Raw genomic sequence first — 24961 nt, 5'->3', positions numbered from 1 at the left:
TTCTTACTCTTTTTCCAGATGTCATTCTTATTTTAAGACAGTATAAGATAGGAATTTCAGGGTTGACAGTCAGTTCAGTCACTCAGTTGTGTCTAACTCTTTGCAACCCCACAGACTGCAATATGCCAGGCTTCCCTGTCTAGCACTAACTCCCAGAGCTTGCTCAAACTCATGTCCATTAAGTCAGTGATGCCATCCAACCATCTCATCCTCTGTTGTCCCCTTCTCCTCTTGCCCTCAGTTTTTCCCAGCATCAGGGTCTTTTTCAGTGAGTCAGTTCTTCAAATCAGGTGGCCAAATTATTGGAGCTTCAGCTTCATCATCAGTCCTTCCAATGAATATTCAGGACTGATTTCCTTTAGGATGAACTGGTTTGACCTTGCAGTCCAAGGGACTCAGGAGTCTTCTCCAACACCACAGTTCAAAAGCATCAGTTCTTTGGCACTCAGCTTTCTTTATGGTCTAAATCTCACTTCCATACATGGGACTACTGGACACCATAGCTTTGAATATACCGACCTTTGTTGGTAAAGTAATGTCTCTGTTTTTTAATATGCTGTCTAGGTTTGTCATAGCTTTTCTTCCAAGGAGCAAACATCTTTTAATTTCATGGCCTCAGTCACCATCTGCAGATGCTTGGAGATCTTGTACCTAACCTCCCACATTATGCAGATGTGGAAGCTGAAAGCAGAGACTGGAACAGTTTCCTCAAACCTCAGCTAATGAATGGTTTGACCACATGAATAGACAGACTTCCTGGACTTTACTGTCTGAAGCGTGATCTTGAAGATAAAAGGTATTTCTGCACAAGTATCTTTACTGCACAACAACACAAGAGAAGACTCTATACATGGACATCACCAGATGGTCAACACCAAAATCAGATTGATTATATTCTTTGCAGCCAAAGATGGAGAAGCTCTATACAGTCAGCAAAAACAAGACCAGGAGCTGACTGTGGCTCAGATCATGAACTCCTTATTGCCAAATTCAGACTTAAATTGAAGAAAGTAGGGAAAACCACTAGAACATTCAGGTATGACCTAAATCAAATCCCTTATGATTATACAGTAGAAGTGAGACTTAAGGGCCTAGATCTGATAGATAGAGTGCCTGTTGAACTATGGAATGAGGTTCGTGACATTGAACAGGAGACAGGAATCAAGACCATCCCCATGGAAAAGAAATGCAAAAAAGCAAAATGGCTGTCTGGGGAGGCCTTACAAATAGCTGTGAAAAGAAGAGAAGCGAAAAGCAAAGAAGAAAAGGAAAGATATAAGCATCTGAATTCAGAGTTCCAAAGAATATCAAGAAAAGATAAGAAAGCCTTCTTCAGCAATCAGTGCAAAGAAATAGAGGAAAACAACAGAATGGGAAAGACTAGAGATCTCTTCAAGAAAATTAGAGATACCAAGGGAACATTTCATGCAAAGATGGGCTTGATAAAGGACAGAAATGGTATGGACCTAACAGAAGCAGAAGATATTAAGAAGAGATGGCAAGAATACACAGAAGAACTGTACAAAAAAGATCTTCATGACCAAGAGAATCACGATGGTGTGATCACTGACCTAGAGCCAGACATCCTGGAATGTGAAGTCAAGTGGGCCTTAGAAAGCATCACTACGAACAAAGCTAGTTGAGGTGATGAAATTCCAGTTGAGCTATTTCAAATCCTGAAAGATGATGCTGTGAAAGTGCTGCACTCAATATGCCAGCAAATTTTGAAAACTCAGCAGTGACCACAGGACTGGAAAAGGTCAGTTTTCATTCCAGTCCCAAAGAAAGGCAATGCCAAAGAATGCTCAAACTATTGCACAATTGCACTCATCTCATATGCTAGTAAAGTAATGCTCAAATTCTCCAAGCCAGGCTTCAGCAATATGTGAACCGTGAACTTCCTGATGTTCAAGCTGGTTTTAGAAAAGGCAGAAGAACCAGAAATCAAATTGCCAACATCCGCTGGATCATGGAAAAAGCAAGAGAGTTCCAGAAAAACATCTATTTCTGCTTTATTGACTATGCCAAAGCCTTTGACTGTATGGATCACAATAAACCGTGGAAAATTCTGAAAGAGATGGGAATACCAGACCACCCAACCTGCCTCTTGAGAAATCTGTATGCAGGTCAGGAAGCAACAGTTAGAACTGGACATGGAACAACAGACTGGTTCCAAATAGGAAAAGGGGTTCGTCAAGGCTGTATATTGTCACCCTGCTTATTTAACTTCTATGCAGAGTACATCATGAGAAATGCTGGACTGGAAGACACACAAGCTGGAATTAAGATTGCTGGGAGAAATATCAATAACCTCACTTATGCAGATGACACCACCCTTATGGCAGAAAGTGAAGAGGAACTAAAAAGCTTCTTGATGAAAGTGAAAGTGGAAAGTGAAAAAGTTGACTTAAAGCTCAACATTCAGAAAACGAAGATCATAGTATCCGGTCCCATCACTTCATGGGAAATAGATGGGGAAACAGTGTCAGACTTTATTTTTGGGGGCTCCAAAATCACTGCAGATGGTGAATGCAGCCACGAAATTAAAAGACGCTTACTCCTTGGAAGGAAAGTTATGACCAACCTAGATAGCATATTCAAAAGCAGAGACATTACTTTGCCAACAAAGGTCCGTCTAGTCAAGGCTGTAGTTTTTCCAGTGGTCATGTATGGATGTGAGAGTTGGACTGTGAAGAAGGCTGAGCGCCAAAGAATTGATGCTTTTCAACTGTGGTGTTGGAGAAGACTCTTGAGAGTCCCTTGGACTGCAAGGAGATCCAACCAGTCCATTCTGAAGGAGATCAGCCCTGGGATTTCTTTGGAAGGAATGATGCTGAAGCTGAAACTCCAGTACTTTGGCCACCTCATGTGAAGAGTTGACTCATTGGAAAAGACTCTGATGCTGGGAGGTTTTGGGGGCAGGAGGAGAAGGGGACAACAGACGATGAGATGGCTGGATGGCATCACTGACTCGATGGACGTGAGTCTGAGTGAACTCTGCAAGTGGGATGGACAGGGAGGCCTAGCGTGCTGCGATTCATGGGGTCGGAGAGGCAGACACGACTCAGCGACTGAACTGACTGAAAGGGGATACAGTGCCCTCTAGTGGCTTTTTATTTTATTGTACAAATCCCCATTCACATTTCTGCAGAAAAGAACGGAGATGATGCAAGGTAAGGCAGAGGAACCAGAGATCAAATTGCCAGCGTCCCCTGGATCATACAAAAAGCAAGAGATTTCCAGAAAAACATCTACTTTTGCTTTATTGACTACGCCAAAGTCTTTGACTGTGTGGATCACAACAAACTGGAAAATTCTTCAAGAGATGGTAATACCAGACCACCTGACCTGCCTCTTGAGAAATCTGTATGCAGGTCAAGAGGTAACAGTTAGAACTGGACATGTAACAGCACACTGGTTCCAAATCAAGACAGGAGTACATCAAGGCTGTATATTGTCTCCCTGCTTATTTAACTTATATGCAGAGTACATCATGCGAAATGCCAGGCTGGATGAAGCACAAGCTGGAATCAGGATTGCTGGGAGAAATATCATTAACCTCAGATATGCAGATGACACCACCCTTATGGCAGAAAGCGAAGGAAAACTAAAGAGCCTCTTGATGAAAGCGAAAGGAGAGTGAAAAAGTTGGCTTAAAACTCAACATTCCAAATACTGAGATCACAGCATCTGGTCCCATCACTTCATGGCAAATAGATGGGGAAACAGTGGAAACAGTAATAGGCTTTATTTTGGGGGGCTCCAAAATCAGTGCATATGGTGATTGCAGCCATGAAATTAAAGACTCTTGCTCCTTGGAAGAAAAGCTGTGACAAACCTAGACAGCATTTTAAAAAGCAGAGATACTACTTTACCAACAAAGGTCTGTATAGTCAAAGGTATGGTTTGTCCAATAGTCATGTATGGATGTGAGATTTAGACCATAAAGAAAGCTGAGTGCTGAAGAATTGATGCTTTTGAACTGTGGTGTTGGAGAAGATTCTTGAGAGCCCCTTGGACTGCAAGGAGATCAAACCAGTCAATCCTAAAGGAAGTCAGTCCTGAATATTCATTGGAAGGACTGATGATGAAGCTTAAGCTCCAGTACTTTGGCCATCTGATTCAAAGAACTGACTCATTGGAAAAGACCCTGATGCTGGGAAAGATTGAAGGCGGGAGGAGAAGGGGATGACAGAGGATAAGAGGGTTGGATGGCATCACCGACATGATGGCCATGAGTTTGAGTAAGCTCTGGGAGTTGATGATGGACAGAGAGGCCTGACATGCTGCAGTCCATGGGGTCACAAACAATCGGACATGACTGAGCAAGTAAACTGAACTGAACTGAAGCTGCCTTAGAAACGTCCCTTATAGTTATTTTCAAACTCAGAAAGATTTCAAGAAATTTTTTTTCGGCTTTATTTATTTTTTAATTGAAAGATAATTGCTTTACAGAATGTTTTTGTTTTCTGTTAGACATCAACAAGAATCTGCCATAGGTACACCCGTGTCCCCTCCCTCTCAAACCTCCCTCCCATCTCCCTCCCCATCCCACCCTTCTAGATTGTCACAGAGCCCCATTTTGATTCCCTGTGTCATACAGCAAATTCCCATTGGCTACCTATTTTATATATGGTAATGTAAGTTTCCATGTTACTCTCTCCATCGCATCTCACCCTCTCCCTTCTCCGCTCCTCCTGTGTCCATAGGTCTCAAGCAAGTTTTTTTTTTTTAATATATAATTTCATTTGTATTTTATTTTTGGCTTGCTGGGTCTTCGTTGCTGCACAGGCTTTTCTTCAGTTGCAGTGAGCATGAGCTGCTCTCTAGTTGCAGTGCACAGGCTTCGCACCGCAGCGGCTTCTCTTGTTGTGGAGCACAGGCTCTAGGCCTGTGGGCTTTAGCAGTTGCGGCTCCTGGGCTCCTAGAGCACAGGCTCAGTAGTTGTGGAGCATGGGCTTAGTTGCTCTGAGGCATGTGGGATCTTCTTGGACCAGGGATCCAACTCGTGTAGCCATCAGGGAAGCCCTCAAGCAAGGTTTTTGGTTTTTGGTTTTTTTTGGTTGCACTGCGTCTTTGTTGCTGCACACAGGCTAGTTGCAATGAGCAGAGGCTGCTCTCTAGTTGCAGTGCGCAGGCTTCTCACTGCAGCGGCTTCTCTTGGTGTGGAGCAGCTACGGTGTGTGGGCTCAGAAGTTGCAGCGCTCAGGCTTAATTGCCCTGAGGCCTGTGGGATCTTCCCAAACCAGAGATCGAACCCGTGTCCCCTGCATTGGCAGGTAGATTCTTAACCACTGGACCATCAGGGAAGTCCAAGCAAGTTTTAACTTGAGAAATTAGGGGCTAGGATGAGAAATATCATTAAAGGAAAGGGGTAGAGGATTTAAGTGCAAAATCAGAAATGGTGGCTCAAACGGTAAAGAATCTGACTGCAATGCAGATTCTATCCCTGGGAAGATCCCCTGGAGAAGAGAATGGCCACCCATTCCAATATTCTTGTCTGGAGAATTCCATGGACAGAGGAGCCTGGCAGGTTACAGTCTGTGGGGTCGCAAAGAGTCAGACACGACTGAGTAACTAATACCTAATGGTGAATACATTGCTCAAATATTTTATCTGGAAAATACAGAAAATAAATTTGTGTTGTGTTTTCATTGACAAACTCAGTGAAATAAAAAAGGTTCATTTATTGTTTTATTGACATATAATCCTTATAACATAAAATCCATCATTTTAAAGAATACATTTAAGTGATTTGTAGTGTATTCACCACGTTGTGCAATCATTACCACTATCTAATTGCAGAATATTTTCATCTCTCCCCACATCCCCACAACCCCCAAACAAATTAGCAGTTAATTCCAATTCCCCCCTTCTCTGGGTTTCCAAGGTGACTCAGTGGTAAAGAATCCACCTGCCAATGCAGGAGATGCAGGCAAGAGAGGCAGATTCAATCCCTGGGTTGGGAAGATCTCCTGGAGGAGGAAATGGCAACCCACTCCAGTATTCTTGCTTGGAAAAATCCCATGGACAGAGGAGCCTAGTGGGCTACAGTCCATGGGATCGCAAAGAGTTGGACACGACTGAGCAGCTGAGCACACACTCACCCTTTCTCCCATCCCTTGGCAACTGCTAATGTACTTTCTGTCAATGTATTTGTCTGTTGTAGATATTCGATATAAGTGGAATCATACAGTATGTGAACTTTGTGTCTGGCTTCTTTCACTCAGCATGTTCAGTTTTCACCCATGTTATGCATGTATCAATGTTTAATTTCTTTTTATAGCAAAATACTATTCTGTTGTGTAGATATATCACATTGTAATTATTTGTTTATCAGTCCATTGGTATTTGCGTCGTTTACACATTTTGACTATTATGTATCGACTTAAAAAATATTCACATCCAAAAAGCTGAGAGTTGCGTTTTATTTACTGGAAATGTTTTGAACTTTAAGCCTGGGAGACAGGATCTCAAGTAACCCTGAGAGAACTGCTTCCTGGAGGTGGAGGGAGGAACCAGGTTATATAGAAGTTTTGCAACAAAAGACAGGTAGTCTGACTGTCAGAGGTTTTTTTATAAATAGAGAAAACCAAATATCCCACGTTAAAAAATTTAGCACTTTTCTGTGTAGGGAAAGATGCAAGAATCTGGGCTCACTGAAACCTTTCCTTTGGTAGGCACCTCGGCCATCTGGGGCCAGCTTCCTGTTTTCACAGACTGAGCTTCCTTTCCTCAGGGCAGATTTGTTTCCTCTCTTTTATTTTTTATTTGTGGTAAAATACACAAAACATAAAATGTACCGTCATAACTGTTTAAGATACATAGTTCATTAATGTTAAGTATATTCGCATTGTGGTGCAGCCAGTTTCCAGAACTCAAGCTTGCAAAACTGAAATGATGCCTGTTAAGCAACCCCCACTCTCCTCTCCCCTCGACCACCAATCTACTTTTCTGTCTCTATGAATTTGATGATTCTAGGTTATCTCATATTAATGGGATTATGTAGTATTCGTCTTTTTGTGATTGACTTATTTCACTTAGCATAAGGTCCTCAAAGTTCATCTGTGTTGTAGCATGTGTCAACATTTCCTTTCTTTTTAAGGTTGAATAATATTCCATCGTAGGACTTTCGTAGTGGTTCAGTGGTTAAGACTCCACGCTTCCACTGCAGGGGATACAGGTTCCATCCCTAGTCAATCCACAGCTGCACAGTGTGGCAAAATAATAATAATAACAACAAAATAATAGTATTCTGCTGTGTATATATACCACATTTTATTTATTCATTTCCTTGTCGATGAACTCTTGGGTTGCCTCTACCATTTGGCTTTATGAATAACACTACTATGACTGATGCTGGGAGGGATTGGGGGCAGGAGGAGAAGGGGACGACAGAGGATGCGATGGCTGGATGGCATCACTGACTCGATGGACGTGAGTCTCAGTGAACTCCGGAGTTGGTGATGGACAGGGAGGCCTGGCGTGCTGCGATTCATGGGGTCGCAAAGAGTCGGACACGACTGAGCGCCTGAACTGAACTGAACTATGAACACGGGTGTACAAAGATTTCTTCAAGACGCTCTTTTCCATTCTTTAAATGTATGGTTAGAAATGGAGTAGCTGCATCATATATAAATCTGTTTTTAATTGCTTGAGAAACTGCCACGCTGTTTTCCATAGCGGCTGTACTATTTTACATTCTCATCAACAGTGCACAGGGGCTCCAATTTTTCCATGTATTCTAACATTTGTTTTATTTATGTATGTACTTTGGCTGTGCTGAGTCTTCATTGCAGCGCTCCGGTTTTCTCTAGTTGTGGCACACAGGAGCTTCTCTTCATGGAGCGTGGGCTCCAGAGCACACGTGCTCAGTAGGTGCAGTGTGCGGTCTCTCTAGTTGTGGCTCGCGGGCTGTAGAGCGCACGGGCTCAGTGCAGTGTGTGGTCTCTAGTTGTGGCACATGGGCTGTAGAGCGCACAGGCTCAGTAGGTGCAGTGTGTGGTCTCTGTGGTTGTGGCTCACGGGCTCTAGAGCACACAGGCTCAGTAGGTGCAGTGTGCGGTCTCTGTGGTTGTGGCTCACGGGCTCTAGAGCACACAGGCTCAGTAGGTGCAGTGTGCGGTCTCGGTGGTTGTGGCACTCGGGCTGTAGAGCGCACAGGCTCAGTAGGTGCAGTGTGCGGTCTCTGTGGTTGTGGCTCACGGGCTCTAGAGCACACAGGCTCAGTAGGTGCAGTGTGCGGTCTCTGTGGTTGTGGCACTCAGGCTGTAGAGTGCACAGGCTCAGTAGGTGCAGTGTGCGGTCTCTAGTTGTGGCACTCGGGCTGTAGAGCACACAGGCTCAGTAGGTGCAGTGTGCGGTCTCTGTGGTTGTGGCTCACGGGCTCTAGAGCACACAGGCTCAGTAGGTGCAGTGTGCCGTCTCTCTAGTTGTGGCACACGGGCTGTAGAGCACACGGGCTCAGTAGGTGCGGTGTGCGATCTCTAGTTGTGGCTCACGGGCTGTAGAGCGCACGGGCTCTCTGGGGTGTGTGGGCTCAGTTGCCCTGTGGCATGTGGGATTCTAGTTTCTCAACCAGGGATCAAACACGTGTCCTCTGCATTCAAAGGCAGATTCTCAACCACTGGACCATCAGGGACGTCCCCTCAAACGCTTGCTCTTTTCTGTTCTGTTTTCTTTTTTATAATAACCATTCAGTTGGTGTGAGTTAGTATCTCTCTGTGGTTACGATTTCCATTTCTCTAATGACTAATTATATTGAACATCTTTTATGTGTTTGTTATCTATTTATTATATGTATCCTTGGAGAAATGCATTATGAATCCTTTGCCCATTTTTGAACTGGATTGTCTTTTTGTTGTTGACTTGGATGAATTCTTTATATATTCTGGATGCAAATTCTTTTTATCAAGATACATGATTTGCAAAAGGATTTATTTTAAATTTGTCTTCTATTGAGGGGTATACTTTACATAAAGTGAAATATACAGATCTTAAGGGAGCAGCTGAATGAAGTTTGACAAATTCATACATCCCTGTAACTCTCATCCAGGGCCAGTTAAAGGACATTTTTGTCACTCCAGATAATTCCCCTGGGACACTTTCTGGTCAGGACCCCCATTCCTCTCTACCCAATGCAATGACTTTCTTTATTTCTGTCAATAGTAATTAGTCTTGTATGTTTTTGAAATTTATAAAACAAGTTGTAGGGACTTCCAGGAATCCACATGCTGCAACTAAGACCCGGTGCAGCCAAATACATTTAAAAACAAAACACCAATTGTGTAATATGGACTACTTGTGTCTGGCTTCTTTTACTCAGCGTTACATCTGTGAGATTCATCTGTTATTATTGCATGTATTCAGTTAACACTTTTTATTGCTGAGTTTTAAATTTTGATGTAGTCAAATTTATTTACTGTTTTCTTTTGTGGGGGAGGGCTATTGTTGTTTTTTACAGACAGTGCTTTTTGTGTCCTATATGAAAAATGTTTTCTGACCTCCTATTTCTCTACCCCCAAGTTACAAATATATTTTACTGTATCTTCTTCCGAAAGATTTATAATTTTAGTTTTCACATTTAGGCCTACGATGCATATCAAATTAATAATTTTTGTTTAACATGCAGTGAGGTTGAGGGGTAGTTGGTGTTCATTTTTTCTCCCACAGTTATCCAGTTGTTCCAGCACCGTTTATCGGGGAACTTTTTCTTCCTTCATTGAATTGCTTTGGTTGTTTTGTTAAAATTACTATAGGGTACAGTCTATTTTTGGACTCTCTGTTCTGTATTACTATTTGTTCATTCTATTGCCATGACTACCTTGTCTTTCAATATTATAGCTTTTTATTTAATAAGTCTTGAAATGAGGTAAAGTTTGCCCTAGAGCTTTGCCCTTCTTTTTCAATATTGTTTTAGTTATTCTGAGTCCTATCCACTTCCATGTATATTTTAAAATAAGTAGTTGATTTCAACCAAAAAAGCCCTCATGGAGTTTTTATTGGAATTGCCTTGAATCTATAAAAGATATGATGAGAATTATCATCTTAACAGTATTAAGTCTTCTAATACATGAACATAGTATATCTCTTCATCTGTTTAGGTCATTTTTAGTCTTTCAGCAAATGTCTTGTTTTTAAATAGAAAATTTGCACAATTTCATTAAAATTATTCTAGATATTTTTGGTTATTTTAAAATAGCATTGTTTTATTTTAATTTTTGAGTTGTTCATTGCTAGTAGAAATAAAATTTATCTTGCATATTAAATTTGTATCCTGTAACTTTCCCAAATTCACCTATATTTCATCATTAAGTTTGATGTCAGTTATAAGATTTCATATACAACCTTATTAGATAAATGAATTTCCTTTCAACTCTTAGTTTATTAAGAGTTTTAATCATGAACAGGTGTTAAATTTTATGAAATGCATTCTGGATGTTTACTGAGATAATTACATGCTTTTTCTCCTTGGTAAATCACCCTATTTTTTTTTTTTAATGTCTTTTATTATGGAAAGTTTCAAATGCATATGAAGCGAATAGAGTAAACTCCTAGGCCGCCATACCTAGCTTTCCTATCATGTGTACCTTCATTAACCTCCACACTTAAACACCCTTTCAGGTGCTTTCCCTTGAATTTCCTCCGTCTGTCACTTTCTGATTCTTTTCATTCCCCATTTTCTCCCTCTTTCACTCTCCCTCCCACCTTGTCTTTCTCCTTCTGCCTCTTTCCTTCCCTTTTTCCTCCCCTCCCATCTTTATCTTCCTCTTCTCCTCCCCTTCTCTCTTTCTCACATCCTCCTCATCTTCCTCTTCTTCTGGTAAAGTTGACAAACTCCTCATTGTTATTTAATTAAGATACATGAACTCACATAAAACTCTTTTCTTGTATTCCCTTTCATAGACTTCAAATCAGCAGTTTTCTGTATGCAACGTAATCTATTAGAATCCTACCAGAATTTTATCAAGCACTGAAATATTATACATTAGTCATGATTATCAATCCCATCAGTGTAGTCTAAAATACGTAAGTGCATTAACTGTAACTTAGTTAATTGCACAGCCTTCTTTCTTTCCTAAGACATGTTAGAGCCTTGTATCATTTTTCTATTTTGGTAAATAATCTGAAAATGAATTGCATATGGCTGTGCTTAAAAAGTTGTGATATATTGTGGAAAATAGGAGCTACACAGAACCAAAAGACGACCTTTAAGTGTTATGTTTTTTGACTTGGGGCCCATGCAAGTTAAGTGAAAAATTTGAAGTTTATATGGGGTTTTTTTGTTGTTTTTGTTGCAGGTTTTACTCTGAAGAGGATAGAATGAAAAACGAGATCAGAAATCAGCTTGTTATGAAGCACATGAGAAAAAAAGCAAAAATAAGGTAATTTGGATGTTGTATGAGAGAATATCTTCAGGCCTATGCTTATTTTTCAAAATTAAAAAAATTTTAATAGCAAAATATAGCTGGAAGAAACAGGATAATAAGGGATAATAAATTAATTCCCATCTTACTTTAAGAGGAATAACTTACTAATAGAAGTCATGTAGAATAGCCAACGAAATTAAATGTGTGAAATCAAATGAAGTGAAGCTTAATATTTTCATTATCTGGGTACTCTTAGTAGTGTTTATCTCATCAAAAGTGTTGATCTGAAGGTACTGTCACATATTAGTAAGAAATTGGAAAATCATCTTTTATCAGGTAGCTTCATTTTTTATATGAAAGATCTAAAAATAGTTCTAAACATATTTGTGCTATTCCAACCCTTAACATTGTATGGAAAAACTTAGAGCAGTTAAATTTTGTTTTTCTGGGAGAAGATTGCATTAGCTTATCACCAAATTCCTCCAAACATTTATTTGCAGGTGCTGGTAATACACACCATTTCAAACAATATTTCCACAACAATCATCGATCACATGAACATGTACTCCCATAGCCAGATTCCAGATCCAATAAAAGCATTTGCATTTATCCTTCTTTCTCCTCTACCCCCAAATGGGAAATAAACAACACTTCAAACTAGGGAGCTACGGGAGACAAGGTGGAGCTGGGCTGAGGGCAGGAGCTGCTGGGCACAGTGATCGCATTTCTTATCCTTCCCTCCCTTTCTCCCCTATCCATTTTAAATTGAGGTAATACAGGTAGAATTATACATATAGATCTTATGTGATCAGTTTAATGAGTGTTGACAATCTTATATTCCTTTCTAACCACCATATGAAGAAAAGGTGAGGAACATTCTGGCACCCCAGCAGGTTTCTTCATGCCCTTTCCAGTCTGTTCTCTCTTTCCAAGGAAACACATTGCTGATTTCTCTCTCCACAGACTTGCTGAGGCTGGTCCTGGGCCTCATATATATGGAGTCATACAGTAATGCACTATTTCATGCCTGACTTCTTTCAGCATGTTTCTAAGGTTTATCCACGCCGTTGCTGAGTTCAGTAGTATGTTACTTTTAGTTGCTGAGTAGTATTTCATTATATAAATACATTAATACCACATTTTTTGAATGTTTATTTTTTTTAACAGTTTTAGGTTTACAATAAAACTGAGAGGAAGGTAAATAGATTTTCCATATACACATGCATAGCCTTCCCCACTGTCAACATTACTCCCCAAAACACTATATTTTACCAAAAATGACCCTACCTTGATGTGTCATAATCTCCCAAAGTTGATAGTTTACCTAAGGGTTTATTCCTGGTGTTGTATGTTCTACAGTTTTCAACAAATATATTCATGTATCCACCTTTATATAATATCATACACAATATTTTCACTGCCCTAAAAATCCTTTGTCTTCTGTCTTTTCATTTCTCCAACACCCCCCAACCCTTTCATATCCCTGACAACCATTGGTCTTTTCACTGTCTTTTTAGTTTTCTTTTCCATGATGTCATATAGTTGGAATCATATAGTATGTAGCCTTATCAGATTGGCTTCTTTTAGTAATATGCATTTAAGATTATCCCATATCTTTTCCGGAGAAGGCAATGGCACCCCACTCCAGTACTCTTGCCTGGAAAATCCCATGGATGGAGGATCCTGGTGGGCTGCAGTCCATGGGGTCGCTAAGAGTCAGACACAACTGAGCGACTTCACTTTGACTTTTCACTTTGATGCATTGGAGAAGGAAATGGCAACCCACACCAGTGTTCTTGCCTGGAGAATCCCAGGGACAGTGGGGCTGCCGTCTATGGCCTGATAGTTCATTTCATATTAATGCTGAATATTATCTCATTTTCTGGGTTATGTTTATGTATCTGTTCATCTACTGTAGAGTACCTTGGTTGCTTCCAAGTTTTAGCAATTATGAATAAAGCCGCTCTGAACCTCTTTGGGCAGGTTTTTAAGTGGATATAAGTTTTCAACTCTTTTGGATAAATACCAAGGAGCACAATTGCTTGATTGTTTGCTAAGAGTATATTTAGTTTTGTAAGGAACCACCAAACTGTCTCATCTTCCAAAGTGGCTGTAGCATTTTGCATTCCCACCAGTGATGAATAACAGTTCCTGTTGCTCCACATTCTCCCCAGCATTTGGGGTTGTCATGTTCTAGATTTTGACCTAATTAGGTGTGTGGTAATACCTTACTACTGTTTTAATTTGCATTTCCCTGATGATGTATGATGTGGAACATCTTTTCATGTGCTTACTTGCCATTTGTATGTTGTCTTTGGCCCATTTTAAAATTCAGATTTTCTTATTATTCAGTTTTCAAAGTTCTTTGTATATCTTAGATAATAGTCCTCTGTTAGCTGTGTCTTTTGCAAATGTTTTCTCCCAGTCTGTGGCTTCTTTTCTGATTCTCTTTATAACTTTGTTTCACAAAGCCAAGTTTTTAATTTTCGTGAAATAAAGTTTATCAATTATTTCCTTCATGTTGTACACCACATTTTTAAAAAGTACTTGTTGATTTAATTATTTGGCTGCTCTGTGTCTTCACTGCTGCATGTGGCGCTTTCTAGTTGCAGTGAACGTGGGCACTCTAGGGGTGGTGCCCGGCTCCTCACTGCCCTGGCTTCTCTGTGGCAGAGCGCGAGCTCTAGGTGCGTGGGTTTTAGTAGTTGTGGTTTGAGGGCTCTAGACCACAGGCTCAGTAGTTGTGGTGCTTGGGTTTAGTTGCCCCAGGCATCCCAGAGCAGGGATTGAACCCATGTTCCGTGCATTTAGCAGATTCTTAACCACTGAACCTCCTGAGAAGTCCTGCACCACCACTTTTTAAACCCATCCTTCTGTGTGGTGGCTCAGAGGTTAAAGCGTCTGCCTGCAACGCAGGAGATCCAGGTTCGATCCCTGGGTTGGGAAGCTCCCCTGGAGAAGGAAATGGCAACCCATTCCAGTATTCTTGCCTGGAGAATCCCATGGAGCGAGGAGCCTAGTAGGCTGTAGTCCATGGGGTCGCAAAGAGTCGGACATGACTGAGCGACTTCACTTTCACTTTCTGTGTGTGTGCTTTTAGTTCATTTCTCATTTGAGACCTCTGTAACAAACACTGCTGTGACTGTGTAGTTCTCTTTGGTAGATATCTAGAAGTATAATTATTAAGTCATAGGGTAAAGGTATGTTTGAGTTCATTGGAACTACTAAGTCCTCCAAAGGGGTTGTACTGGTTTACCAGCAATGTATGATGGGTCAACTTGTTTCATATTCTTGCTAACATTTAACATTGCTAGAGTTTTTTTTTTTTTGACTGTGGCCATTCTGATGTGTAGGAAATGGTGCCTAATTGTGGCACCTAATTGTGGCATTTTAAATTATATTTTCTTGGTGACTCATGAGGTTTAGTACTTTTTTGTGTGCTTGACATCATATGTATTCTTCTTTTAAACTGAAATATACTTGATGTACTGTATTATATTAGTTTCAAGTATAGTGATTCAATATTTTTATAGGTTATACTCCATTTAAGGTTATTATAAAATATTGGCTATGTTCCCTCTGCTATACAGTATATCCTTGTAGATTATTTATTTTGTACATGGTAGCTGTACCTCTTAATTTCTTACTCCTATCACTCTCCTACCCTCTTCCCTCTCCCCAGTGGTAAGCAATAGTTTGATCTCTGTATCTGTGACTCTGTTTCTCCTCTGTTGTATTTATTCATTTGTTTTATTTTTTAGATTTCTCATGTAAATGATAACATCCAGTATTTGTCTTTGTCTACCTGACTTATTTCACTTAGTGTAATATCCTCTATATCCATCCATGTTGCCTCAAATGGCAAGATTTCATTTTTTTGTTTGGCTGAGTAATATTCTATTGTATGTATACACACACACACACACATATGTATATATGTTGTTGTTTAGTCACTAAGTCATGTCTGATTCTTTTGCCAACCCATAGACTAGCCCACCAGGCTCCTCTGTCTGTGGGATTTCTCAGGCAAGAATACTGAATTGGGTTGCCATTTCCTCCTTCAGAGGCTCTTTTGACCCAAGGATCAAACCCATGTCTCCTGCATTTGCAGGTGGATTCTTTACCACTGAGCCACTAGGGAAGCCCACTGTATGTATATATGTTCGCCATATCTTCTTGTTAATTCATCTGTTGATGGACACTTTAGTTGCTTCTATATCTTGGCTATTATAAATAGTGCTGCAGTGAATATCAGTGACTTCCCAGGTGTTTCAGTAAAGAAATGGTAAAGAATGGTAAAGAATCCATCTGCCAATGCAGGAGATCCAGGAGACTCAGGTTTGATCCTTGGGTCGGGAAGATTCCCTGGAGAAGGGCATGGAAACCCACTCCATTATTCTTGCCTGGGGAATCTCATGGGTGGAGGAGCCTGGTGGGCTATAGTCTATGGGGTCCCAAAGAGACAGACATGACCGAGTGAGCGCACATGCATGAATATCAGTGTGCTTGTGTCTTTCAAAGGAAATTACAAGTATTCATAAGTTTCCCTCTTAATAGTTCAACATACTCATCACTAACTGCATGCATATGTGCTCAATCGCTCAGTCATGTCCAACTCTTTGCAACCCCATAGACTGTAGCCCACCAGGCTTCTCTATCCATGGGATTTCACAGGCAAGAATACTGGAGTGCTTTGCCATTTTCTTCTCCAGGGGATCTTCCTGACCCAAGGATCGAATCTTTGTCTCCTACATTGGCAGATGGTTTCTTTACCACTAAGCCACCTGGGAATCCCATATCACTATATTTCAATATTTGTTGATAATATTTTTTCTTTTCAGGAAAATTTAAGTGAATATATTTTATAATTGTAATTGGTAATATAAACTTATTGTGGTCAGTGACTTTACCAGAGTGAACTTTTGATCATTATAAGATAAAATTTTGTAACTGGAATATTATACAATAATTTCTTCCTCCATTTTATTTTGTTTGGACAGTACTGAAATGATTGATCAAAATAAGTACTCACAGATATAGCAGATTTTTAAAATATCTCATGTAATTTTAGGAAATTAAATCCAAATTTTGTAATTTAGGTCACTCCTCAGTGACATTAATTCTAAAGCTGGAAGGAAATATATTAAACATTTTTCTTTTCAGGTTGGAATCAAATTGTATCTAATAAGAGTTCAGATTTTTTTTCATATATTTAATAGTTGGGCATAACTAATCTCAACTAATAAAAAATACTAGAAGTGTCTGTAAGTGTTCACTGATTATTATACAACTGATCATTGCAATGTGGTGAAAATTTGTTCCAAAAAAATGAACCTTATACATTTGTTGTTTTTTTTTGTGTGGATGTCCTGTGTTATCTGCTCATGTGTAATATCGTACAATCTGGATTTTTGAGAAGGAGCTACCATCTACCTAGTCAACCACATATTCAGTTCAGTTCAGTTCAGTTGCTCAGCCGTGTCCAACTCTTTGCGACCCCATGAATCGCAGCACTCCAGGCCTCCCTGTCCATCACCAACTCCGGAGTTCACTCATACTCACGTCCATCAAGTCAGTGATGCCATCCAGCCATGCAAAAAAGCAAAATGGCTGTCTGGGGAGGCCTTACAAATAGCTGTGAAAAGAAGAGAAGTGAAAAGAAAAGGAGAAAAGGAAAGATATAAGCATCTGAATGCAGAGTTCCAAAGAATAGCAAGAAGAGATAAGAAAGCCTTCCTCAGCGATCAATGCAAAGAAATAGAGGATAACAACAGAATGGGAAAGACTAGAGATCTCTTCAAGAAAGTTAGACATACCAAGGGAACATTTCATGCAAAGATGGGCTCCATAAAGGACAGAAATGGTATGGACCTAACAGAAGCAGAAGATATTAAGAAGAGTTGACAAGAATACACAGAAGAACTATACAAAAAAGATCTTCACGACCCAGATAATCACAATGGTGTGATCACTGACCTAGAGCCAGACATCCTGGAATGTGAAGTCAAGTGGGCCTTAGAAAGCATCACTACGAACAAAGCTAGTGGAGGTGATGGAATTCCAGTTGAGCTATTTCAAATCCTGAAAGATGATGCTGTGAAAGTGCTGCACTCAATATGCCAGCAAATTTGGAAAACTCAGCAGTGGCTACAGGACTGGAAAAGGTCAGTTTTCATTCCAATCCTAAAGAAAGGCAACCACATATTAAGAAGTTTATATTAAGTATACAGCAATGCATAAGAACTCTTCAGAAAGCTGAGTTTCTGCCAAGGGAGGACCCTAGAATGCCACACTTAAAAATCAAAGGAGGTCCCTGGCAGTCAGATTCAGCTGATATAACAGATTAGTCTTTTTCATCCCTGCCTGGGAACACTCTGCTCAGTACTATCTGCTGTGGTGCAGGAAGCTTTGTGCATAAAGAGGGCGCCACCAGCCTGAGGACTGTCAGAGGCAGGGGAGCTATTGCTACGGTAGCTGACTTTTTTTTTTTGCTTCAGGGCACTAGGCTAGTTGGAATGCCTTGGAGAGTCCAGCTGGAAAAAGTCACAAAACCTATGCAAGGCATCCCAAATAACCATTCTTAAATCAAGGTAGAGGGTTGCCTCTTGAAGAGGTTTAGGACCTTCAGTCCAGGAGTGATTGGCACTTCATTTGATTTTACATGGAGAGGAAGAAAAGAGTTTTTAGGATATTTGAAAACTGCCCCAATGACCTGGTTTCATTGGAATGGGCCCTTTCTCTTCTGAGGCAGTCACGCTGCAGTTGTGGTATGGCAAGAAGAAAAGTATTTTGGGAATAGGGAGTATGTTAGCTTGGAACATAAAACTCAAAAGACCTTGAACAAGTCATGTAACCTCAGTTTCCTCATCAGTAAATGGATTCTGTGGCAGGACTGCATAAAATAATCTATGTGGAAGTACCCAACACTAATTCTTAGCATATATTGCTAAATCTGAATAGTCTCCTAAGTAAAATAGATATTCCTTAACACACCAACAGATGCTCTGAGAGAAGGAGGAAAGAAAGGGGGGGACTTTTGGGGGACTTCCATGGTGGTCCAGTGGCTGAGACTCTGTGCTCCTAACACAGGGGGCCCAGGTTCCATCCCTGGTCAGGGAACTAGATCCCACATGCTGCAGTGAAGATCAAAGATCCCACATACCCCAACTAAGACCTGGCATGGCCAAAAATAAAATACTTTTTAAAAGGAAATTTTTAATCGAACTATTACAAAATAAATTAGGTGGTTCATGTAATTGTAGCTATTATCATTTCACCTTTTAGAATTGAAAGGGATATGAAATATCAGCTGAGATAATGCTGAGGTAAATACATGTAACTTTTGCGTCTTGTGTACTTCTGATGAGGGCTTCCCTTGTGGCTCAGCTGGTAAAGAATCTGCCTGCAATGAGGGAGATCGGGTTCGATCCCTGGCTTGGGAAGATCCCCTGGAGAAGGGAAAGGCTACCTACTCCAGTATTCTGGCCTGGAGAATTCCATGGACTATACAGTCCATGGGGTCACAAAGAGTCAGACACGACTAAGTGACACTTTCACTTTCACTTCTGGTGAGGCCAAGTCACAAGATGGCCTTAAACATATACAATAGACACCTTTTATTCTTGTCCGACTAACATCCATTCCTCCTTTTTATGTTTATAGCATCTGGTTTTCCTCTGTCATGCTCAGTTCATCAGTCTTGGGGGAGAAGAGTCCACCCCAGCTTCAGAAGTGGACTTGCCAACCAGGCTTTGCCAGTCAGAGCATTACATGTATGGCAGATCCCATTGATTGGTGAACCTAATTCCCATTCTCAATCCCCTTCTTCCCAGCCTAACTCAACTAGAGAGTCTGGAAGAGCAAAATACTTGGCTTCCACCTCCCTTGAAGGTAGGGGTAGCCTTGTGACCCACTTATGATCAGTGAGTCATAAGCAGAAGTCTGCCAGGTGGTTTTGGGATAACTTTTGCTTTCTCCAAAGAGGGACATTTTCTTCCCATAGCATCCTTTTTCCTGCCTAGAACCTGGATGTGGTTTTTTGGAACTGCAGCAGCCGTCTTGTGGGTAAAAAAAAAAAAGAACTAAAAAAAATGTTAATCCATTGAGTCATCAGCAGTGGCTATCTACTCCACACATCTTTTAATATAAGGAAGGTGAACTTCATTTTGTTTTATCAAGTTTGCTGTTGTCTGCAGTTGAAGGCATCTCTAATTGATAGAATCTCTCCTTGGCTGTACTGATTGATTCAAGGATGGCCGTGTGACTCAAGTTAGAGCAATCAGAGCCAGTGAGACTCAGTTTTAGGACTCTCACTGAACTGTAAGAATAGAAGTTCTCTATCTGTAGTGTTAAAACTCTTTTTAACACTTTGTGACCCCATGGACTATAGCCTGTCAGGCTCCTCTGTCCATGGAATTCTCCAGGCAAGAACACTGGAGTGGGTTGCCATTCCCTTCTCCAGGGGATCTTCCTGACCCAAGAATTAACCCCAGATCTTCTGCATTGCAGACAGGTTCTTTACCATCTGAGCCACCAGGGAACCTGAAAGTAAAAAAAAAAAAGATATTAGCCTAGAATGTCTGGCAGCCAACTTGCCCCAACATGTAATCAGCAGGATGAGAATGAAGCCAGTAAAGAGGAAAATGCAGATGAGATAGTGAATTATGATGATATCTTTTGAATCCCTGATTCAGATTTGCCTAAACTGAGACTGCCTCTGGACTTTTTAAATACAGGATGCAATAAATCCCTCTTGGCTCAAACTTGTCTGAGATATGAGTTTTCTGTCACGTATGATAACCTGACTAATACTTCACAATGTATTACCTGTGCTGCTGCTAGTCCATATTTTCTCCTGCCTTCACTGCCGCAGGTAACTAAGAGCAGGGCTTAATATTGATCCCTTTTTAGTGAGTTCCTTCCTCCTTCAGTTTCTCTGCTGATGCTTTTGTGGGTCCACCCCTCCTGTCCATGTATAGGGACAGGCCTCTCTTCTTGGTGAGAAGAGAGGAAAGATCCACACATTTTAGCTGAGACTTTCCAGCACAGGGAAGAACCGTGTACATGTTTCTTCTCCAAAATTCATGAAAAGGTTGTTCAGAGAGGAAAGGGAGACTAAAAGACATTGCTGGGAGGAAGGATAATTTGGTTTATTACAATTCAATTGTTTCAACTCCCCCCTCTGCTTACTATCATGATCATACAGTAAATACAGAAAGAGGGAATTCCCTGGCAGCCCAGTGGTTAGGATTCTGTGCTTCCACTGCCCAAAGTAGAGATCAGTGTGTTTCTGTAGTCTTCAAAATTATATCTGCTGGCAAGCATTCTTTGATAATCAAAACAAAATGATGGTTGAGTCAATTTGATAGCAACAAACCAGGTGTTCAGGGCCAAGGGATAGAATAGTCTGGTCCATTGTCAGGAGAGTCCTCACCACTGGACTACCAGGGAGCTGCTGCTGAGTGCTGTGTGTGAATGTGCCGCCTTCAGGCTCTCACGCCCACAGCTCCAACAAAACTGCCTGTGCTGATACAAATACACTGCCAAATTCAGTGGTCAGTTCTTGGTCTTTTTACCTCACCTGACTGACGGTATGTTACGCAGTTGTTTGGAGTTCAGGTAGTGAGGCTGTCAGGACGGTGGGCTCTCAAGCCAGCAAAGGTTCAAAATTAGAGCTCCAACCACCACAAGCTCTGTAACCTGGATCAGTCAGTCAGTCACTTCAGTCACTCAGTAGTGTCCAACTCTTTTCGACCCCATGAATCGCAGCACGCCAGGCCTGCCTGTCCATCACCAACTCCCGGAGTTCACCCAAACTCATGTCCATCGAGTTGGTGATGCCATCCAGCCATCTCATCCTCTGTCATCCACTTCTCCTCCTGCCCCCAATCCCTCCCTGTTTTCCAATGAGTCAGCTCTTCGCATGAGGTGGCCAAAGTATTGGAGTTTCAGCTTCAGCATCAGTCCTTCCAATGAACACCCAGGACTGATCTCCTTTAGGATGGACTGGTTGGATCTCCTTGCAGTCCAAGGGACTCTCAAGAGTCTTCTCCAACACCACAATTCAAAAGCATCAATTCTTCGGTGCTCAGCTTTCTTCACAGTCCAACATTCACATCCACACATGACCACTGGAAAAACCATAGCCTTAACCAGACTGACCTTTGTTGGCAATGTAATGTCTCTGCTTTTGAATATGCTATCTAGGTTGGTCATAACTTTCCTTCCAAGCAGTAAGCGTCTTTTAATTTCATGGCTGCAGTCACCATCTACAGTGATTTTGGAGCCCAAAAAAATAAAGTCAGCCACTGTTTGCACTGTTTCCTCACCTATTTGCCATGAAGTGATGGGACCAGATGCCATGATCTTCGTTTTCGGAATGTTGAGCTTTAAGCCAACTTTTTCACTCTCCTCTTTCACTTTCATCAAGAGGCTTTTTAGTTCCTCTTCACTTTCTGCCATAAGAGTGGTGTCATTTGCATACCTGAGGTTATTGATATTTCTCTCGGCAATCTTGATTCCAGCTTGTGCTTCTTCCAGCCCAGCGTTTCTCATGATGTACTCTGCATAGAAGTTAAATAAGCAGGGTGACAATATACAGCCTTGATGTACTTCTTTCCCATCTGTTGAACCAGTCTGTTGTTCCATGTCCAGTTCTAACTGTTGCTTCCTGACCTGCATATAGGTTTCTCAAGAAGCAGGTCAGGTGGTCTGGTATTCCCATCTCTTCAGAATTTTCCACAGTTTATTGTGATCCACACAGTCAAAGGCTTTGGCGTGGTCAATAAAGCAGAAACAGATGTTTTTCTGGAACTCTCTTGCTTTTTCGATGATCCAGCGGGTGTTGGCAATTTGATCTCTGGTTCCTCTGCCTTTTCTAAAACCAGCTTGAACATCAGGAAGTTCACAGTTCATGTATTGCTGACGCCTGGCTTGGAGAATTTTGAGCCTTACCTTACTAGCATGTGAGATGAGTGCAGTTGTGCGGTAGTTTGAGCATTCTTTGGCATTGCCTTTCTTTGGGATTGCAATGAAACCTGACCTTTTCCAGTCCTGTGGCCACTGCTGAGTTTTCCAAATTTGCTGGCATATAGAGTGCAGCACTTTCACAGCATTGTCTTTTAGGATTTGAAATAGCTCAACTGGGATTCCATCACCTCCACTAGCTTTGTTTGTAGTGATGCTTTCTAAGACCCACTTGACTTCACATTCCAGGATGTCTGGCTCTAGGTCAGTGATCACACCATCGTGATTATCTGGGTCATGAAGATCTTTTTTATACAGTTCTTCTGTGTATTCTTGCCAACTCTTCTTAATATCTTCTGCTTCTGTTAGGTCCATACCATTTCTGTCCTTTATGGAACCCATCTTTGCATGAAATGTTCCCTTGGTATCTCTAATTTTCTTGAAGAGATCTCTAGTCTTTCCCATTCTGTTGTTATCCTCTATTTCTTTGCATTGATCACCGAGGAAGGCTTTCTTATCTCTCCTTGCTATTCTTTGGAACTCTGCATTCAGATGCTTATATCTTTCCTTTTCTCCTTTGCTTTTCGCTTCTTTTCTTTTCACAGCTATTTGTAAGGCCTCCCAGACAGCCATTTTTCTTTTTTGCATTTCTTTTTCTTGGGGATGGTCTTGATCCCTGTCTCCTGTACAATGTCATGAACCTCCATCCATAGTTCATCAGTCACTCTGTCTATCAGATCTAGTCCCTTAAATCTATTTCTCACTTCCACTGTATAATCATAAGGGATTTGATTTAGGTCATACCTGAATGGTCTAGTGGTTTTCCCTACTTTCTTCAATTTAAATTTGAATTTGGCAATAAGGAGTTCATGATATGAGCCACAGTCAGCTCCCGGTCTTGTTTTTGCTGACTGCATACAGCTTCTCCATCTTTGGCTGCAAAGAATATAAGCAATCTGATTTTGGTGTTGACCATCTGGTGATGTCCATGTGTAGAGTCTTCTCTTGTGTTGTTGGAAGATGGTGTTTGCTATGACCAGTGCGTTCTCTTGGCAAAACTCTATTAGCCTTTGCCGTGCTTCATTCCGTATTCCAAGGCCAAATTTGCCTGTTACTCCAGGTTTTTCTTGACTTCCTACTTTTGCATTCCAGTCCCCTATAATGAAAAGGACATCTTTTTTGGGTGTTAGTTCTAAAAGGTCTTGTAAGTCATCATAGAACCGTTCAACTTCAGCTTCTTCAGCGTTACTGGTCAGGGCATAGACTTGGATTACTGTGATATTGAATGGATTGCCTTGGAAACGAACAGAGATCATTCTGTCATTTTTGAGATTGCATCCAAGTACTGCATTTTGGATTCTTTTGTTGACCATGATGGCTACTCCATTTCTCCTAAGGGATTCCTGCCCACAGTAGTAGATATAATGGTCATCTGAGTTAAATTCACCAATTCCAGTCCATTTTAGGTCACTGATTCCTAGAATGTCAATGTTCACTCTTGCCATTTCCTGTTTGACCACTTCCAATTTGCCTTGATTCATGGACCTGACATTCCAGGTTCCTATGCAATATTGCTCTTTACAGCATCAGACCTTGCTTCCTTCACCAGTCACATCCACAACTGGGTATTGTTTTTGCTTTGGTTCCATCCCTTCATTCTTTCTGGAGTTATTTCTCCACTGATCTCCAGTAGCATATTGGGCACCTACCGACCTGGGGAGTTCCTCTTTCAGTATCCTATCATTTTGCCTTTTCGTACTATTCATGGGGTTCTCAAGGCAAGAATACTGAAGTGGTTTGCCATTCCCTTCTCCAGTGGACCACATTCTGTCAGACCTCTCCACCGTGACCCGCCCATCTTGGGTGGCCCCATGGACATGGCTTAGTTTCCTTTAGTTAGACAAGGCTGTGGTCCTAATGTGATTAGATTGACTAGTTTTCTGTGAGTATGGTTTCAGTGTGTCTGCTCTCTGATGCCCTCTCGCAACACCTACTGTCTTACTTGGGTTTCTCTTACCTTGGATGTGGGGTATCTCCTCACGGCCACCCGTCCTGACCTTGAACGTGGAGTAGGTCCTCTAGGCCCTTCTGTATCCATGCAGCCGCCACTCCTTGGACATGGGGTTGCTTCTCTGGGTAGGGACCTTTAAACTCTGTGCCTCAAAACGTGGGGGTGATAATAATATCATCTAATTCATAACGTTGTTGGTACAATTAAATTGTACCAAGAACAGTAGTGGAAGTAATAGTAGTAGTATACTGCTTGACTTGGCTTCCAGAATCTCATATTCACTCTTTTTTTTCTGACTTCACTAGCTACTTCTCCTAAACTTTTCCTGCATCCTTCTTATTCCCCTGATCTCTCAGGGTGTCTCGGAGCTCTGTCATTGTACCTCTTTAACTGCATCACTCTCTTGGTGAGCTGATCCAGCCTTATGATTTTAAATACTATCCATGGTGGACACTCTGATGGGCCATCAGATGCACCTTCAAGGAAGGACTTGTGCCCCAGCTGCTAAGGCTGTTGTCAGTGGACAGGCTTCATCTGTCAGCCCTCTCAGGGATTACCTCAGTTGACAGAACCTCCTCGCCTGAGGTCATGTTCTTCTGGAGATGGTCAACATTTG

The 24961-nt window shown here is 41.3% G+C and overlaps 1 long non-coding RNA gene across 1 annotated transcript in view; it reads left to right on the top strand.

Annotated features, from left to right (window-relative positions):
- The window catches only part of LOC109555915 (uncharacterized), a 179659-nt gene that overhangs the window by 8151 nt on the left and 146547 nt on the right, over positions 1-24961 (top strand). The window contains exon 2 of the long non-coding RNA XR_011565747.1: positions 11301-11384. This is a non-coding gene — a long non-coding RNA (uncharacterized lncRNA). The remainder of the gene's footprint in view (positions 1-11300; positions 11385-24961) is intronic.

Source organism: Bos indicus, chromosome 3, assembly GCF_029378745.1.
Source record: "Bos indicus isolate NIAB-ARS_2022 breed Sahiwal x Tharparkar chromosome 3, NIAB-ARS_B.indTharparkar_mat_pri_1.0, whole genome shotgun sequence".
NCBI lineage: Eukaryota > Metazoa > Chordata > Mammalia > Artiodactyla > Bovidae > Bos > Bos indicus.
This window is presented reverse-complemented; position numbering and strand designations above follow the sequence as displayed.